General features: G+C 47.0%; 2 long non-coding RNA genes across 4 annotated transcripts in view; both read right to left on the bottom strand.

Annotated features, from left to right (window-relative positions):
• Positions 1 to 3,804: 3,804 nt before the first annotated feature.
• LOC141986065 (uncharacterized) lies at positions 3,805 to 6,905 on the bottom strand. The gene is made up of 3 exons (XR_012639116.1): positions 6,806 to 6,905; positions 4,973 to 5,372; positions 3,805 to 4,393 (listed from the first exon to the last, which is right to left on the bottom strand). It is a non-coding gene; the product is annotated as an uncharacterized LOC141986065 (long non-coding RNA).
• Positions 6,906 to 8,007: 1,102 nt separating this feature from the next.
• LOC141986051 (uncharacterized) overlaps positions 8,008 to 14,376 on the bottom strand; it is a 42,625-nt gene continuing 36,256 nt past the window's right edge. For all 3 annotated transcript variants that reach the window (XR_012639113.1, XR_012639115.1, XR_012639114.1), the window contains 2 exons: positions 8,496 to 8,624; positions 8,008 to 8,071 (listed from right to left, as the gene is read on the bottom strand). This is a non-coding gene — a long non-coding RNA (uncharacterized LOC141986051). The remainder of the gene's footprint in view (positions 8,072 to 8,495; positions 8,625 to 14,376) is intronic.

Genomic DNA, 14,376 nt, shown 5'->3' with positions numbered 1-14,376 from the left:
TTTAAAGAAAAAAAAAACTGAAATGACAAAATGCATCACTAAATGAACCAGAAAAGAGAAATGAACTGCAGTCCTAATAATTACCCCAAATAATGCAAAAAACTGACTTATAGCTGCCACATGACTCACTACTTTTTCAAGCTGTCTTTAAGCTCTACAGTTTGTTACTCTTACCGCTGACTAGGTAAGGACTAAAGCTTTGTATATTAAAAGCACTAGGTCCCTCTTCCTTCAAAGGCAATGAGTCCCTGCCTCCTTCCCCACCCTATGTCTTCCTAAGGGAGGATGACAAACTCACCTGCTTTCTATTTTACTTTGTAAGGAGGGGTCCGAGTTAGCCTCTCTCCCTCCCTCAAGAATGGTAGACAGCCTTTTCCCTGGTTCCAGACCAAAACCTAAATAGGTGGATTGGCTGGTTGCCCCAGACCCTGCCATGTGCAACAGGTCCAGTCTAAGTATTAAGAGAGGGAGTGCCTGAGGAGTGGCTAGCAACCACTATATGGCATTCTCAATGAATTCTGCAACTGACTTAAAGAAATTTTGCTAGCCCAGCCGTCAGAACAAGCCCTCAGCCACAGCTAATCAAAAAACCCAAATCTTCAAGCCCAATCCATTCTTGTCAGCAGAACCCTGATTGCACATGCCCAAAAGGCAGAAAAATCTGCCTGGAGGAGCTCAAGATGCCCTCAAACCCAATTCTTTCAGAAGGGTACGGAGCTAGATGTGCTGATTCAATGCATCTCCTAGGGAGCCACTTGTGATGTGGCTTCTCTGGAGTCCTAGCTGGAGTTAAAAACTTCTGCTCTTCATCAGGAGCCCCAAAGGAGGATGGTACCAGCACCTGCCCATCACTGGAATTGAATGTGTCCAACGGTGCAATTGCAGACACAGGGAAATTCAACTTGCAAACCCTGTGCCTATGGGGCAGTGGAGGAGGGAATCAAGCCCCTTACTGAAAGGATGTCACAGATATGATTCAGTCAGATCATCTAGATCAATCCCGTTTAGTTTAATGCTTGGATCAGAGACCTTTAAGAAATACTTAGATGCTGCAGAAAGTGATGGTGGTAAGTCAGATGTGGCATTCTTCTCTATGGGTATGTCTACACTTCTACATCAGGTCGAATTTATAGAAGTCGGTTTTTTAAGCAATCATTTTTATATAGTTGATTGTGTGTGTCCCCACACAAAATGCTCTAAGTGCATTAAGTGCATTAACTCGGCGCAGTGCTTCCACAGTACCGAGGCAAGCGTCGACTTCCAGAGTGTTGCACTGTGGGTAGCTATCCCACAGTTCCCGCAGTCTCCGCCGCCCATTGGAATTCTGGGTTGAGATCCCAATGCCTGATGGGGCAAAAAACATTGTCGTGGGTGGTTCTGGGTACATGTCGTCAGGCCCTCCCTCCCTCTGTGAAAGCAACGGCAGACAATCATTTTGAGCCTTTTTTCCTGAGTTACCTGTGCAGACACCATACCACGGCAAGCATGGAGCCCGCTCAGCTCACTGTCACCGTATGTCTCCTGGGTGCTGGCAGACGTGGTACTGCATTGCTACACAGCAGCAGCAACCCATTGCCTTGTGGCAGCAGACGGTGCAGTAGGTCTGAAAACCATCGTCATCATGTCTGAGATGCTCCTGGCCGCCTTGCTAAGGTCGGTCAGGAGCGCCTGGGCAGACATGGGTGCATGGACTAAATTAGGAGTGACTCGACCAGGTCATTCTCTTTAGTCCTGCAGGCAGTCCTATTGTACCATCTTATGGTGAGCAGGCAGGAGATGAGGATGGCTAGCAGTCCTATTGTACCATCTTCTGCCAGACAGGCAGGAGATGAGGATGGCTAGCAGTCCTATTGCACCATCTTCTGCAGGGCAGGCAGGAGATGTGGATGGCTTGCTGTCCTACTGCACTGTCTGCTGCCAGCCAAAGATGTAAAAGACAGATGGAGTGGATCAAAACAAGAAATCGACCAGATTTGTTTTGTATTCATTTGCTCCCTCCCTCCATGAAATCAACAGCCGACAATCGTTTTGGTGAGGTCTGTCAGGGGCACCTTGAAAACTTCAATGGAGATTCAGTCCTGGCTGAAATACCAGAGGGAGGGATAGCTTAGTGGGTTGAGTATTGGCCTGCTAAACCCACGGGTTTGAGCTCAATCCTTGAGGGGGCCATTCTGTATGACAGTTGTTTTTGTTTCTCCTTGATGTAAAGCCACCCGCTTTGTTGATTTTAATTCCCTGTAAGCCATGTCGTCAGTCGCCCCTTCCTCTGTCAGAGCAATGGCAGACAATCGTTCTGCGCCTTTTTTCTGTGCAGATGCCATACCACGGCAAGCATGGAGCCTGCTCAGATCACTTTGGCAATTAGGAGCACATTAAACACCACGTGCATTATCCAGCAGTATATGCAGCATCAGAACCTGGCAAAGTGAAACTGGGTGAGTAGGCAACGACAGCGCAGTGAGGAGAGTGATGAGGACATGGACACAGACTTCTCTCAAAGCACGGGCCCTGGCAATGTGGGCATCCTGGTGCTAATGGGGCAGGTTCATGTGGTGGAACACCGATTCTGGGCTCGGGAAACAAGCACAGACTGGTGGGACCACATAATGTTGCAGGTCTGGGACAATTCCCAGTGGTTGCGAAACTTTCGCATGCGTAAGGGCACTTTCATGGAACTTTGTGACTTGCTTTCCCCTGCCCTGAAGCGCATGAATACCAAGATGAGAGCAGCCCTCACAGTTGAGAAGCGAGTGGCAATAGCCCTGTGGAAGCTTGCAATGCCAGACAGCTACTGGTCAGTCGGGAATCAATTTGGAGTTGGCAAATCTACTGTGGAGGCTGCTGTGATGCAAGTAGCCAACGCAATCAAAGATCTGCTGCTATCAAGGGTAGTGACCCTGGGAAATGTGCAGATCATAGTGGATGGCTTTGCTGCAATGGGATTCCCTAACTGTGGTGGGGCCATAGATGGAACCCATATCCCTATCTTGGCACCGGAGCACCAAGCCGGTGAGTACATAAACCGCAAGGGGTACTTTTCAATAGTGCTGCAAGCTCTGGGGGATCACAAGGGACGTTTCACCAACATCAACGTGAGATGGCCGGGAAAGGTACATGACGCTCGCATCTTCAGGAACTCTGGTCCGTTTCAAAAGCTGCAAGAAGGGACTTTGTTCCCAGATCAGAAAATAGCCGTTGGGGACGTTGAAATGCCTATATGTATCCTTGGGGACCCAGCCTACCCCTTAATGCCATGACTCATGAAGCCGTACACAGGCAGCCTGGACAGTAGTCAGGAGCTGTTCAACTACAGGCTGAGCAAGTGCAGAATGGTGGTAGAATGTGCATTTGGACATTTAAAAGCGCGCTGGTGCAATTTACTGACTCGGTTAGACCTCAGCGAAACCAATATTCCCACTGTTATTACTGCTTGCTGTGTGCTCCACAATATCTGTAAGAGTAAGGGGGAGACATTTATGGTGGGGTGGGAGGTTGAGGCAAATCGCCTGGCCGCTGGTTACGCGCAGCCAGACACCAGGGCAGTTAGAAGAGCACAGGAGGGTGTGGTGTGCATCAGAGAAGCTTTGAAAACCAGTTTCATGACTGGCCAGGCTTACAGTGTGAAAGTTCTGTTTGTTTCTCCTTGATGAAACCCCCCGCCCCTTGGTTTACTCTGCTTCCCTGTAAGCTAACCACCCTCCTCTCCTCCCTTTGATCACCGCTTGCAGAGGCAATAAAGTCATTGTTGCTTCATATTCATGCATTCTTTATTAATTCATCACACAAATAGGGGGATAACTGCCAAGGTAGCCCAGGAGGGGTGGTGGAGGAGAGAAGGACAAGGCCACACAGCACTTTAAAAGTTTAAAACTTTAAAACTTGTTGAATGCCAGCCTTCTGTTGCTTGGGCAACCCTCTGGGGTGGAGTGGCTGGGTAGCCGGAGGCCCCCCCACCGCATTCTTGGGCATCTGGGTGAGGAGGCTATGGAACTTGGGGAGGAGGGCGGTTGGTTACAGAGGGGCTGTAGCGGCGGTCTGTGCTCCAGCTGCCTTTCCTGCAGCTCAACCATATGCTGGAGCATATTAGTTTGATCCTCCAGCAGCCTCAGCATTGACTCCTGCCTCCTCTCATCATGCTGCCACCACCTTTCAGCTTCAGCCCTCTCTTCAGCCCGCCACTTACTCTCTTCAGCCCGCCACCTCTCCTCCTGGTCATTTTGTGCTTTCCTGCACTCTGACATTGTCTGCCTCCATGCATTCATCTGTGCTCTGTCAGAGTGGGAGGACAGCATGAGCTCAGAGAACATTTCATCACGAGTGCGGTTTTTTCGCCTTTTAATCTTCACTAGCCTCTGGGAAGGAGAAGATCCTGCGATGCTTGAAACACATGCAGCTGGTGGAGGAAAAAAAAGGGACAGTGGTATTTAAAAAGACACATTTTATAGAACAATGGGTACACTCTTTCACGGTAAACCTTGCTGTTAACATTACATACACAGCACGTGTGCTTTCATTCCAAGGTCGCATTTTGCCTCCCCGCACCTTGTGGCTAGCCCCTCCCCCATCCCCATGGCTAACAGCAGGGAACATTTCTGTTTAGCCACAGGCAAACAGCCCAGCAGGAACGGGCACCTCTGAATGTCCCCTTAAGAAAAGCACCCTATTTCAACCAGGTGACCATGAATGATATCACTCTCCTGAGCATAACACAGAGAGATAAAGAATGGATGTTGTTTGAATGTCAGCAAACATACACTGCAATGCTTTGTTCTACAATAATTCCCGAGTATGTGCTACTGGCCTGGAGTGGTAAAGTGTCCTACCGTGGTGGACGGAATAAGGCTGCCCTCCCCAGAAACCTTTTGCAAAGGCTTTGGGAGTACATCCAGGAGAGCCGCGAATGCCAGGGCAAATTAATCATTAAACATGCTTGCTTTTAAACCATGTATAGTATTTTAAAAGGTACACTGACCAGAGGTCCCTTCTCCGCCTGGCTGGTCCGGGAGGCAGCCTTGGGTGGGTTCGGGGGGTACTGGCTCCAGGTCCAGGGTGAGAAACAGTTCCTGGCTGTCGGGAAAACCGGTTTCTCCGCTTGCTTGCTGTGAGCTACCTCATCATCATCATCATCATCATCTTCTTCTTCTTCGTCCCCAAAACCTGCTTCCGTGTTGCCTCCATCTCCATTGAAGGAGTCAAACAACACGGCTGGGGTAGTGGTGGCTGAACCCCCTAAAATGGCATGCAGCTCATCATAGAAGTGGCATGTTTGGGCTCTGGCCCGGAGCGCCCGTTTGCCTCTCTGGTTTTCTGGTAGACTTAAGTTTCACGTGGCACTGCTTTGGGTCCCTGTTATGGACTCTGTCCTTCACGCCCTGGGAGATTTTGACAAATGTTTTGGCATTTCAAAAACTGGAACAGAGTTCTGATAGCACAGATTCCTCTCCCCATACAGCGATCAGATCCCATACCTCCCATTTGGTCCATGCTGGAGCTCTTTTGCGATTCTGGGACTCTATCATGGTCACCTCCGCTGATGAGCTCTACACTCACCTGCAGCTTGCTATGCTGGCCAAACAGGAAATTGAAATTCAAAAGTTTGCGGGCCTTCTCCTGTCTACCTGGCCAGTGCATCTGAGTTGAGAGTGCTGTCCAGAGCGGTCACAATGGAGCATGGAGCACAATGGAGATAGCCAATACCATCTAATTGCATCCACAGTACCCCAAATTCGACCTGGCAAGGCCAATTTCAGCGCTAATCCCCTTGTCGGGGGTGGAGTAAGGAAATCAATTTTAAGAGCCCTTTAAGTCGAAAAAAAGGGCTTTGTTGTGTGGACGGGTGCAGGGTTAAATTGATTTAATGCTGCTAAATTTGACCTCAACTCCTAGTGTAGACCAGGGCTATGAGTTAATATTGAACCAATGGCTTAGCAAGGTGTGTGGAAGCCCCATGCAACTGTAAGTGCGATCTTTCAGGTAAAACAAAGACAGAGAGAAGACATGAATGCTTGGCACTCCTTATAAAATAAAGGCCAGTAAAGATCACCCAGTGTCCTGACCAAAATTCCATTACGTGCTGCCTACCTAAAAACTCCCCATACAGTTTCACTTGGAAAAGGTGCTCTTCACTTCTTATCCTAACCTGTTGTGTAATGTTGCTTTGTGTTACTGAAGTTAGTTGTTTTCATCCTGGAGATGGTCACATTTCAGCTATGGATTAAGTGTGTCCTATGTGTAGTTTGTGTGTTGATTTCAATTTGTAAATCATTTTGAGATCTTTTAGGATAAAAGATGCTATGGTGAAATGTAAAATCATCATTGCCTAGGTGTAAATTAAGGAGGAAAGCATTCCAGAGGTACAGGACCTTGATAGAGAAGGCCATGCATCCTGTCCTTTCAAAACTCTATAGTGGGATGAGCAATTCCTGCAGTCAGTTGACAGAAGGCTGCAGGTGGTCTCTCAGATAGACTGCGCTTATATTACTTTAGAGCGTAAATACTCAGACAGTCATATTTGCTTAACATCAAACATAATTTGCCACAATATTTTTGACACTATCCAAGGTTTTTCATTCAATGGGTGACCTTCCTCAGAGAGTGGTGTGTGGCATCACAGAGAGGCACAGCCAGTGCTGTGAACCTTCTACTGTGGCCAGTGAAGCAGGGGCAAGCACCGTGGGAGAGCACATGCTTCACCCTTTAAACAGGTATTGCGGTGCCTGCTGACTTTTACTCCCAGAGGTATTCTGGCTGAGTCATGTCTCCAGGCACTTCTGCTTGGGCTGAATAGCCTCTATATCCCACTCACCTTCCTGCTTGCACAGCACTGAGTCTCCCCTCGAAAGCCGGAGAGAGCAAGGAGAGAAGAGAGAACAAGAGGTTAATACTGAGACGTACAAATACAAGAGAACTGGCTGAAGGTTCTGAGGTCAGAGGAGGAGAATATATACAATGATAATGGAGGTTCATCAATTTGAAAAACTCAGAACTGGAAACAGAAATGGAAATGCCAATAATAGACTCAGTGTGGCTGATTTCAAGTGGCAGTTTAAATGCTGTCTGATAAAGGTCTAATGGAGAATAACTGACTGATGAGGTTTGTTTGGAAGGGAGCATGCAGCGATAGAAAGGATGGATGGACCTAATCATTACGCTCCACTGGAAGACACAACTGTGGTTAATCAGAACCTGTCTGGTGTTGACGAATACATTAAAATCTGCTGTGGGCACACTGCCCTCCCCTCTCTGGGGAGGTAGGCAGAATATTTCCACCATGGCTGCTGCTAAAAGAAGCTATTTGACTCTCTCTCTCATACTCCTAGAAGATTATGGGAGATTCCTTTACTGAAGAAGTGCCCCATCCTCTCAAAACCCACAACTGTGTATAAAATAAATCCATGAGTAAGGGAGAACCACCAAAAGGGAAGGGAATGTGGAGATAAGACCACCTATGAAATATAAAGCTGAAGAATGAACAGGGGCTGAGAAACCCAACCTGCTTCAAGTCTTCTATCTCCAACCCTACATATTGTATTGAATGAGTGGTGTTGGCTCACATGTCTTGGCCAGATTCCAACTTGGGCAGCTGCATGCCCTCAGCTTTCAGCTGGGCACACAGCTCTTCACTTCTTGTCTTACACTACAGGGTAGTGTTTCTGTGTAGTGTTGATCTTTACTCATGTAACCCGATTTCCTTTCAGTTTAGGATTTTTTGGCAGCACACCTGTATCTTTTATGAATCAAAGCTAATGCCAACAAGCACAGCTGCTCTTTCCAGCTGAACTTTCCGAAATTTGAAGAGCTGAAAATAAAAACAAAAATTTAAAGTCAGAAAGATAAAACAATTTCACCTTGCAATGCTGTGATAAACTTCCCTAGCGGATGCATGTTCCAGTCATTTCCACATGAGTCTCAGGAGAACCTAAATTCCCTCGGAGTCAAACCAGGACACAACACAGCCTGTATTCCAGTTCCCAGCTGTTAAAGTACTTGTCTTGGCATCTTCCATCTGTTTGTCTTAAATTCCTGAATGCTGTAGCTCCTCTCAGCCCCATACTCTTGGTTCTCATTCTCTCTGGAACAGATTTATAATTACAGGAGTGACAAAATAGTTTTAAAACAAAAGCTAGTCGCAACTTTAACTATGGTGTAATAATGTCAAACCTCCATGTTTGAGGTTCACTAACCATCACCCCTTCCCCGCCAAAGCTACTGTACAGAATTATCTAGTGATGGGAGGTACATGTTACAGCCATGCTTCAAGAGCTTTCACATCACCGTCACATTCTTACACTCATCCTTAGGATTCCAGAGAAGGGATAGGAGCAGTTTCTCCTCCCTCTCTCCATCACCCCACTCTCAGCTCCCTTCCTGTTTAATCCTCCCAACAGCAGAAAGTGTCTTCTTCCACTTCTCTAGACCACTAACATCGTCACAATAGGCAAGAGAAAGGGACTCCCCCAAATGGAGAGGAACGCTGCACTCCCTGCCCACCTTACCTCCTGAGGCAGTAGCCTCTTCATCATGGAGTCACTCTTGGCACTGTGCCAGCTCTGTTCTGCTCCTGGCAACTGATGCTCCTCTCAGTCTGCCATCCAGACTTCCACAAGGGAGGCAGGGGATGGGACCTGGGAAGGAGGAGAACAGTAGGAAGGCAGGCCAGGGGAGGAGGGACTTTTCCCAATCCAGGTGAGGTAGAGCACGGGTGAGCATTGCCTCGCCCAAGAATACTGATTCTCCAGCTCCCCACTCTCCTAGCCATAGATCCTTCTTTCTTCTTAGCCTAGCTCCTTTACAGGCTTCCCCAACCCCACAGGAACTGAGCAGTATTTAACAGCCAAATTTTCAAACGTGGCCACAGATTTTGTGTGCCCAGTTTGTCACACGCAGGGCCTGATTTTCAGAGGTACTGCACAGCCCCAGCTCCCGCTGACTTCAGCCATAGATGCTCATCACTTCTGAAACTCAGGCTCCAAGGATCTCAATTAAAAATGGAGGCACTCAGAATCAGAAGCGACTTTTGATACTGCTGGCAATAGTGTACAACATTTCTGGAAGACTGGCCAGCTCCTTGAAAGTTAAACAGCTGCTGTATTTCACTCCAGAAGCAGCTGGACTTCAGTGGTGACTGAAATGCATTGTTTCGGAAGCATTTGGGGATCCCTGAGGCTAGGACAGCAGTTTTCAAACTTTTTGTGTTGGTGACCCCTTTCACACAGCAAGCCTCTGAGTGTGACCCCCCCTTATAAATTAAAAATGGGGGGGGAGGAATTTAATTTAATGGGGGCTCGGGGCTGTCAGCCCCACAGAGCTGACAGCTCGCAACCCCCATGCAACCACCCTGCAACCCCTTGAGGGGTCACGACCCCCAGTTTGAGAACCCCTGGGATAGGAGGTGGTAGAGAGATGTAAAATATTATTAAATAATGAGGGATCTATTATCCTCCCCATACACATACACAACTCCTATAGGTATTGATGCACACAGAAAAAGAATAGAACTCCCATTTGGTAAATAAAATACATCACTTATTTTCAGATTCTCTTTTCACAGAGTTTAAATACAAGTCCAACAATTTTAAGGGCGACACTGAATGAACATTTCTAGCCTCTAGATTAGCTTTGCATAGACCATTAACATAATTAATCTCCTCTAACTCAGACAAATTAGGGTTTCCATGTGGCTCATTAATCTCTGCCTCTTCACCTGAAGAGGCTTCATAGCACCAATATTATGTAAAACAGCAGCATGCCAGGAATAACTTAGAGACCGTGGAAGGGCTGAGCATAGCAAAAGCACACTGCCTGAGTTTTGTCTAGATATTTTAATAGTAGTTTTTGTTTTTTTTAAAAGAGGCTCAATTTAAATCACTAAGTCCACTGAGACTTGCCATAATTTCATTCTGACTGAAGTTTGGGGGATTAAGAAATAGGGGTTTATTGGTCATTTTTCAGAGAAAAGCTGCCACTAACAGGAAAAAAGAGAAACCCAACTCACATGTTTGTATATGAATAACCCTATCCCTGTAATTAATTCACTTCAGAGCCATTTTGCTGAAAGGCCTTTGAAATGATCTGGAAAAATAAAGGGAACACATGAACCCATTTCTTCCCAGCCTCTTCACTCTTCCGCTCTCTTCCCCTCAGTCCCTCCTCAGATAAGTGATTGTGTTTCCCTTGCCAACCAAGTTGCGTACACATCGCTGGGTAAGGAAGCAGTTAGGCACGGAACGTAGAAGCCACTGTTTTACCTTAAAACAGCCACTGCTCACACTTTGTTTCCCCATCCCAGGCCTTGTTTACACCGGGAATGTGCCCCAGTTATTGCCATTGATGGCCAGCCGCACCAGTGCAAACCCTAGGGTAGATCAGCCAACCTGCTATTTGCATTACTGCAATGTTTTCCCTGGTTTCAAGCATGGCTAAACTGCACTAGTGCAAATTGCAGCTTGCCTATCTAGATATCGATTTTAGGTGCGTACATGGCCCCCATTACCATTGTGTCTGAGCTCCTCTCAATCTTTAATGCATATATCCTCACAACACCCCTGTGTGCATAGGCGCTGACTCTCTGGGTGCTCCGGGGCTGGAGCACCTACAGGGGGAAAAAAAAAGATGGGTGCAGAGCACCCACGAGCAGCCCCCCCCATCAGCACCTCTCCCTCCCCCCAGCGCCTCCTGCCCGCCGATCAACACCTCACCCTCCCTCCCCGCGCCTTCCGCCAGTCACGATCAGTGGTTACGTGGCATGCAGGAGACTCTGTGGGGGAGGAGACAGAATGGGGCGGGAAGAGGTGGGGCCTTGGAGGAAGAGGTGCAGTGGAGGCTGGGCCTCGGACAGAGCCGGGGATCGAGCACCCACCGGCACATTGGAAAGTGGTGCCTGTGTGGTAGAGTTGTTGTGAGGATAAGTACTATTATTCCCATTTTACAGAGAAGGAACTGAGGCATGCAGAAACTAAATGACTCAGCAAAGGTCACACGAGAAGTCTACCTCTGGCCAGGAGCAGCAGCCAGAAAATCAGGGCCTCTAAACAGTCAGATAGCTTTCTACAGTTTTGAGCGTACTTTCTCTGTCCTGTGCTAATTGGCTGCTTGCTTCAACACACCCTATCCCATTCCCTCCTAGTTTCTTCACCTCAGCTTCACTCAACACCTGCCCCTCCTCCCCTGCCCTGACCCCTTCACGTCCTGTTTCCCTTCCCTTTTCATCCCATTTAACCAATCCCCTCCTAAGTAAACCCACATAGCACAAACATGTAATTTAATTAATTAATTACATTGTGGAACTAACATGCCATTTGCTGCCATCACCTTGTTCTTTTAGTGTCCTCTGCACAGTCCGACTCTTGGACGGCTCCAACTAGTACACCCTGAACAGTAGTATTCTAGCTAGGCGTAGCCATTGGATCATCACGTATAAGGCTACAATTTTTTCCCACAGAGGTCGGGGAAGTAACAAAGTCCGTGACTTCCAGCGACCTCTGTGAATTCAGCCCCAGCGGCTGGGAGCTGCAGGATCCCCCCGCCGCCGGCACCGGTTGGGAGCTGCAGGGTACCCCCGGTGCCTGGTGGGGGCTCCCTGGAGCAGCAGGGGTAACTTAAAGCTCCCGGTCACGGCAGGCTGTGGGGGAAACCCTGGAGCTCCCAGCCCCCAGGCGTGGGGGCCCTCAGAGCTTGAAGAGGCCCCCACAGCTGCACAACCTCTGCAGACGGTGTGGGGACCCAGCATTTTGTCAGGGATATTTTTTGTAAAAGTCACGGACAGGTCACGGCTTTCATGAATTTTTCTTTATTGCCCATGACTTGTCCGTGACTTTTACTAAAAATATACGTGACAAAATCTTAGCCTTACTCATGTATCTTCCTCACCCCTCTCCTCAGTGAATGTCAAATGGTCTCGAGTGAGGACAGAAAAGGCGTGTGGTGCTCCAGCCACCTCGGTTCCTTCCAGCCACGACTATGTGAACACATTAAGCTTTTCTCCAGGATACTCCTGGATCCGTGGCTAGTTTTTGATTGAGTTGGTTAGTTCGTATTTTAGTATTTGATTAAGTTAGTTATAAGTCATTATCTTCTGTGTGGAGATAGTGGAACCAAAGACTAAAACGCTGGGATTTAAGGGGTGCATGTCACACCTAGCGGTGTTCCTGGTGTCGGACGATGTTCCTGATGTCAAGCTGTCCTGCCGTGACCCAAGAGCATGAGTACCAAATGCAGGGCAGACTGTTAAGAAGCAGGGCACAAACCCCAAATTGGTTGTGAGTTCTATACATAGATTTCACCAACTAAGTATCATGTGTGAACTCCTCAAGCACTATAACAGCCTTAACCAAGAGTCACAGATAGATCAGAGTGCCCAAGAGGACTATCGTGCCATCCAGGTAAGCTTAACTTTGTGATAGAATATCCCTTACACTAAAGATCACATCAATATTCAGCTTACTCCCAGTCCAAAAGGACCAGTCAGTCACTTACTCCAGGTCAATTACACCTTAGCTCTTACACCAAAGACAACTCTTGTAGCCAATCCTATAATAAATTATCTCAAGATTTATTAACCAGGAAAAGGCAATAAGAGTTATTTACAAAGTTGAAGCAGATAAACACACTCATACAACTGAGTTACACTCAGGTTTCAAAAGGTAATAAAAGCTCCTATGATAAGCAAGCTCTATATGTCCTTTAGGGCAAACCCATGCCAGGTACTGGTGATCTTTTGCATATGCTTAGTAATCCTTGTCCCTCAGAGTCCAAGCAGCATAAAATATAAAGTTTTTCCTTGTTAGGGCCTTTTATTCCTCCCCGACTTCTACTTCAAGTTGCACATTCAACCTTTGGGAGGCATTCAGTTGCATGTCTCCTCTTAGTGGAAGGAAGTGGGGTAGGGTGAGCAAACAAAGTATTTTGTCCTCTGGTGTTCCACAATGGTTCCTCTGGTGTTGATGGACCTTCTTTTGTTGGGCACGAGAGAACACCTCCTATGCCAAATTAGTATTTTACACTTGGTAATGCTTCTCTCCTGACTGGTGATTTACAGTTACAGAGCAAACACTTAAATATTACCTTATAACATGGGATACAGATTTATAAGCGAGATTATTGCATTGCAGTAATTTACAAGCATTCCATAAAGTCTAAACACTAAAATTTTTTTTATAACATACCTATTTTAACAGTACTAACACACAAGTGAACCAGACTGGCTCCAGCTATGTATTTGTCAGTGTTCAGTTGAGGCCTAGGGGCCTTGGCATTAGTTGGCACCTGGTCTGTCAGAGTCACAATGCTCATCACAGTGCTTGACTCTAAGGCTTGAACAACATGAGCAAATAAGGAGAGGCAGAACAGGCTTCGGGTGATTTTATTACAGAAAAACCTTGTGGAATCGAGCGGGTGCAAAGTTCAAACAAAACTCAGAGACCAGCTTTGGTTCTGAGCGAATCCACAGAAGAGAAAGAAAACCGCCTCCTCAACTGTCAACATAACGGATGTGGAATTAGAAAGGAAAGCCTCCCATACCATAGCATTGGCCTCTGTCTCCAGAGCCAATCCATGAGATGATGCACCAGATGTTATGAAGCATGAATGTCCCATCCTTGTCAGTATCTGCAAAAGAAAGACCCCCTTGACCAAAGAGTCTTCAAGTAACCTGCCTTAAGTAAAGATTCTTGTGGTAGAGGCAGGAGATATTCTTCTTTGGATCCAATTGCATCAGACCTGGATGAGCCAGTTCTGAAAGTTAAGGCTCTGGAACTGTTGTTTTGAGGGGAAGATAAGGATTCAGCACCCAGGGCTGACACAGCACCACATCAAACAGTAGTTGCAGTGCAAGTTCACCGATTGGATTCGCCTCTGACTCCATTGGTGATTAACCCATGTATGTTGATTGTGTAAGAACTGGACATTCTCTTCACACTGGTCCAGTTTGATGCTTCCCTGAGAAAAGAGGGAGAATTGATTAAGTCAGAATTTCTCCCTTGCTTCCTCCACTGAAGACCTTTTCTGGATCTCCACAGAAGAGGTTTTTGCTACTCTCCTTGATTCCACCTAGAAGATTGTTTGTAATCAATGGAACCAGAGATATCAATCTTACTCATTCCCTTTGGCTCCATATGAACAAAAACTTCCACCCAGATCTGAATTTGGCTCTTTTTTTTGGCAAGAACCTCCTTGAGTTTGTTGGCCACACTGACCATGTCCTGCTCCTTACCAACATGTCCCTATGCCTGGGAATAGTCATTCACTGATGCGGTAAGACATGGATCTGATGATGCCTCAAAGTCTAGAGAGATCTCCAACAGTTGTAAGAGATGCACTTTCAAGAGAGGAAGAAATAGCAGACATACAAGAATTGGATCCAGACTCTGGAGCGATGAT

The sequence above is a fragment of the Natator depressus genome, chromosome 1 (assembly GCF_965152275.1).
Source record: "Natator depressus isolate rNatDep1 chromosome 1, rNatDep2.hap1, whole genome shotgun sequence".
Classification (NCBI taxonomy): domain Eukaryota; kingdom Metazoa; phylum Chordata; order Testudines; family Cheloniidae; genus Natator; species Natator depressus.
The sequence above is the reverse complement of the archived record's forward strand: the minus strand, read 5'-3'. Positions and strand labels throughout refer to the sequence as shown.